At 53.3% G+C, this 5,587-nt stretch overlaps 1 protein-coding gene across 1 annotated transcript in view; it reads left to right on the top strand.

Moving 5' to 3' along the window:
* LOC308128413 (inositol polyphosphate-4-phosphatase type I A-like) overlaps window positions 1–23 on the top strand; it is a 48,886-nt gene extending 48,863 nt beyond the window's left edge. The window contains exon 19 of the mRNA XM_080494111.1: window positions 1–23. This exon is cut by the window's left edge and continues 309 nt beyond it. The gene's annotated coding sequence lies outside the window, so the exon portion shown is untranslated.
* Window positions 24–5,587: the final 5,564 nt, after the last annotated feature.

The raw sequence follows: 5,587 nt of genomic DNA, 5'->3' as shown, positions 1-5,587 counted from the left end.
AATAAACTTCAACCTCTTTGTTCTCTAAACTCCTGAATGACTTTCTGTCCACTGCTGAGGAGGTGGAGGTTCACACCTGGACAGGTAGTCTCCACCTGGACAGGTAGACTCCCCCTGGACAGGTTCACTCCACCTGGACAGGTAGACTCCCCCTGGACAGGTTCACTCCACCTGGACAGGTAGTCTCCACCTGGACAGGTAGACTCCCCCTGGACAGGTAGACTCCCCCTGGACAGGTTCACTCCACCTGGACAGGTAGTCTCCACCTGGACAGGTTCACTCCACCTGGACAGGTAGTCTCCACCTGGACAGGTAGACTCCCCCTGGACAGGTTCACTCCACCTGGACAGGTTCACTCCACCTGGACAGGTAGTCTCCCCCTGGACAGGTTCACTCCCCCTGGACAGGTAGTCTCCCCCTGGACAGGTTCACTCCACCTGGACAGGTAGTCTCCACCTGGACAGGTAGTCTCCCCCTGGACAGGTTCACCCCACCTGAACAGGTTCACTCCACCTGGACAGGTAGACTCCCCCTGGACAGGTAGTCTCCCCCTGGAAAGGTTCACCCCACCTGAACAGGTTCACCCCACCTGTATAGGTAGTCTCCACCTGTATAGGTAGTCTCCACCTGGATAGGTTCACCCCACCTGGACAGGTTCACTCCACCTGTATAGGTAGTCTCCACCTGGACAGGTTCACTCCACCTGAACAGGTGGAGTGAACCTGTATAGGTAGTCTCCACCTGGACAGGTTCACCCCACCTGAACAGGTTCACTCCACCTGTATATGTAGTCTCCACCTGGATAGGTTCACCCCACCTGGACAGGTTCACTCCACCTGTATAGGTAGTCTCCACCTGTATAGGTAGTCTCCACCTGGACAGGTTCACCCCACCTGAACAGGTTCACTCCACCTGTATATGTAGTCTCCACCTGGATAGGTTCACCCCACCTGGACAGGTTCACTCCACCTGTATAGGTAGTCTCCACCTGTATATGTAGTCTCCACCTGGACAGGTTCACTCCACCTGTATAGGTAGTCTCCACCTGTATATGTAGTCTCCACCTGGATAGGTTCACCCCACCTGGACAGGTTCACTCCACCTGAACAGGTTCACTCCACCTGTATAGGTAGTCTCCACCTGTATAGGTAGTCTCCACCTGGATAGGTTCACCCCACCTGAACAGGTTCACTCCACCTGTATAGGTAGTCTCCACCTGGACGGGTTCACTCCACCTGGATAGGTTCACTCCACCTGTATATGTAGTCTCCACCTGGACGGGTTCACTCCACCTGGACGGGTTCACTCCACCTGGACAGGTTCACTCCACCTGTATATGTAGTCTCCACCTGGACGGGTTCACTCCACCTGGATAGGTTCACTCCACCTGTATATGTAGTCTCCACCTGGACGGGTTCACTCCACCTGGACGGGTTCACTCCACCTGGACGGGTTCACTCCACCTGGATAGGTTCACTCCACCTGGATAGGTTCACTCCATAGGTTCTAGGATCAACGCTGGGATCACCAACTGGGTGGAGATCGAGTGGAGCACCACCCAGGACTTCTACCACGTGCTGGACGTCAACCTCCATCACCTTCCTGCCTCTGGTCAGCGCTTTGCAAGGTGACCGTGTTCTTCCACCTCCACCCACCGTTTCCTTCCACCCACTCACTGTAAGAGACAGGGACTGAAGGTACAGGGACTGAAGGTACAGAGACCGAAGGGCCATGGACTGATGATACAGAGACTGAAGGTACAGAGACTGAAGGTACAGGGACTGATGATACAGAGACTGATGATACAGAGACTGAAGGTACAGGGACTGAAGGTACAGAGACTGAAGGTACAGGGACTGATGATACAGAGACTGAAGGTACAGAGACTGAAGGTACAGGGACTGATGATACAGAGACTGATGATACAGAGACTGAAGGTACAGGGACTGAAGGTACAGAGACTGAAGGTACAGGGACTGATGATACAGAGACTGAAGGTACAGGGACTGATGATACAGAGACTGAAGGTACAGAGACTGAAGGTACATGGACTGAAGGTACAGAGACCGAAGGTACAGGGACCAAAGGGCCATGGACTGATGATACAGAGACTGAAGGTACAGGGACTGAAGGTACAGAGACCGAAGGTACAGGGACCGAAGGGCCATGGACTGATGATACAGAGACTGAAGGTACAGAGACTGAAGGTACAGGGACTGATGATACAGAGACTGAAGGTACAGAGACTGAAGGTACAGGGACCAACGGCCCAGGGTCTGAAGATACAGAGACTGAAGGTACATGGACTGTAGGTACAGAGACCAAAGGTACAGAGACTGAAGGTACAGAGACCGAAGGTACAGGGACTGAAGATACAGAGACTGAAGGTACAGAGACCGAAGGGCCATGGACTGATGATACAGAGACTGAAGGTACAGAGACCGAAGGGCCATGGACTGATGATACAGAGACTGAAGGTACAGAGACTGAAGGTACAGGGACTGATGATACAGAGACTGATGATACAGAGACTGAAGGTACAGGGACTGAAGGTACAGAGACTGAAGGTACAGGGACTGATGATACAGAGACTGAAGGTACATGGACTGAAGGTACAGAGACCGAAGGTACAGGGACCGAAGGGCCATGGACTGATGATACAGAGACTGAAGGTACAGGGACTGAAGGTATAGAGACCGAAGGTACAGGGACCGAAGGGCCATGGACTGATGATACAGAGACTGAAGGTACAGAGACTGAAGGTACAGGGACTGATGATACAGAGACTGAAGGTACAGAGACTGAAGGTACAGGGACCAACGGCCCAGGGTCTGAAGATACAGAGACTGAAGGTACATGGACTGTAGGTACAGAGACCAAAGGTACAGAGACTGAAGGTACAGAGACCGAAGGTACAGGGACTGAAGATACAGAGACTGAAGGTACAGAGACCGAAGGTACAGGGACTGAAGGGCCATGGACTGATGATACAGAGACTGAAGGTACAGAGACTGAAGTTACATGGACTAATGATACAGAGACTGAAGGTACAGAGACTGAAGGTACAGGGACTGAAGGTACAGGGACTGATGGTACAGGGACTGATGATACAGAGACTGAAGGTACAGAGACTGAAGGTACATGGACTGATGATACAGAGACTGAAGGTACAGGGACTGAAGGTACAGAGACTGAAGGTACAGGGACTGAAGGTACAGGGACTGAAGGTACATGGACTGATGATACAGAGACTGATGATACAGAGACTGAAGGTACAGAGACTGAAGTTACATGGACTAATGATACAGAGACTGAAGGTACAGAGACTGAAGGTACAGGGACTGAAGGTACAGGGACTGATGATACAGAGACTGAAGGTACAGGGACTGAAGGTACAGGGACTGATGATACAGAGACTGAAGGTACAGAGACTGAAGGTACAGGGACTGAAGGTACAGGGACTGATGATACAGAGACTGAAGGTACAGAAACTGAAGGTACAGGGACTGAAGGTACAGAGACTGAAGGTACAGGGACTGATGATACAGGGACTGAAAGTACAGAGACTGAAGGAACAGGAACCAACGGCCCAGGGACTGAAGGTACAGAGACTGAAGGTACAGAGACTGAAGGTACATGGACTGAAGGTACAGAGACTGAAGGTACAGGGACTGAAGGTACAGAGACTGAAGGTACAGAGACTGAAGGTACAGAGACTGAACGCAGTCAAATTGTGTTAGTCAGTGACTGAGCGACAGAAGTACTACAGTATCATGTACCCTCTCCGGTCAGCATCATCCAGCCGGGGAACTTTGGCCAGTAATGAACATTATTGTGTTACAGTAGTAGCATAAGTAGTGGTAGTACTAATTTACTAGTACAAGAAGTACTACAGTATCATGTGCCCTGCCACCTCCGTCACCAGCATCGTGTGTGGAGGAGATGTGGCTGAAGCTGGACGAGGAGCTTCAGCTGGCGCTGGCAGTGTAGTACTACCGCTCCACCTGCAGGGTGGAGCTCAAGCAACTGGGCCATGCTGCACGCCGTCATGTCGCCTCCACCCAAGTCCAGATACCTGCTGGTGTCGGTGGCGGTTCCTGACTGCCCCCCCCTCAATGCCCCCCTCTCACAATCCCCCACCACCTCCTCAAACCCCCACCACCTCACAACCCCCCCACCCCCTCACAACCCCCACCACCTGCTGAACAGGGTGACAGGGTGACAGGGTGACATGAGGAGGAGACAGGGTGAGGGAGACAGGGTGAGGGTGACATGGTGAGGGAGACAGGGTGAGGGAGACAGGGGGAGGGTGACATGAGGAGACAGGGTGACATGAGGAGGAGACAGGGTGAGGGAGACAGGGTGAGGGTGACAGGGTGAGGGAGACAGGGTGAGGGAGACAGGGTGACATGAGGAGGAGACAGGGTGAGGGAGACAGGGTGAGGGAGACAGGGGGAGGGTGACATGAGGAGACAGGGTGACATGAGGAGGAGACAGGGTGAGGGAGACAGGGTGAGGGTGACAGGGTGAGGGAGACAGGGTGAGGGAGACAGGGTGACATGAGGAGGAGACAGGGTGAGGGAGACAGGGTGAGGGAGACAGGGGGAGGGTGACATGAGGAGACAGGGTGACATGAGGAGGAGACAGGGTGAGGGAGACAGGGTGAGGGAGACAGGGTGACATGAGGAGACAGGGTGAGGGAGACAGGGTGACATGAGGAGGAGACAGGGTGAGGGTGACATGGTGACATGGTGACAGGGTGAGGGAGACAGGGGGAGGGTGACATGAGGAGACAGGGTGACATGAGGAGGAGACAGGGTGAGGGAGACAGGGTGAGGGAGACAGGGTGAGGGAGACAGGGGGAGGGTGACATGAGGAGACAGGGTGACATGAGGAGGAGACAGGGTGAGGGAGACAGGGTGACATGAGGAGGAGACAGGGTGAGGGAGACAGGGTGAGGGAGACAGGGGGAGGGTGACATGAGGAGACAGGGTGACATGAGGAGGAGACAGGGTGAGGGTGACATGGTGACATGGTGACAGGGTGAGGGAGACAGGGGGAGGGTGACATGAGGAGACAGGGTGACATGAGGAGGAGACAGGGTGAGGGAGACAGAGTGACAGGGTGACAGGGTGACATGGTGACATGGTGACAGGGTTCGCCTTAACCCAGGCCCCAACAGTTCAGTTGGATTAACCTTCAATGATCAGGTCAAACTTGATTGATACGGAGTAACGTGAAGCTTTAAGCCTTCGCCTTCTATTTGAGCCTTGTCAACTTCCGTAGGAGACGTGAACGATGGTATGAAACATCGAGACGTCTCACTCTGTCAGGAGCACAACGGGACCTCTTGATAACACTCGGTGTAACGTAACGTTACGTTACAAAACCTCCGACTCATTAAAATACGTGTGTGTGTGTGTGTGTGTGTGTGTGTGTGTGTGTGTGTGTGTGTGTGTGTGTGTGTGTGTGTGTGTGTGTGTGTGTGTGTGTGTGTGTGTGTGTGTGTGTGTGTGTGTGTGTCCCAGCAGAAAGCAGAGTGACGCCTCCTGTCGGATAAACGATCTCCGTTGATCGTAGCGGTTCA

Source organism: Lipophrys pholis (assembly GCF_963383615.2).
Source record: "Lipophrys pholis genome assembly, contig: SCAFFOLD_67, whole genome shotgun sequence".
In the NCBI taxonomy this organism is placed as follows: Eukaryota; Metazoa; Chordata; class Actinopteri; order Blenniiformes; family Blenniidae; genus Lipophrys; species Lipophrys pholis.
Note: the sequence above shows the minus strand (reverse complement) of the source record. Positions and strands in the feature narration are given on the sequence as shown.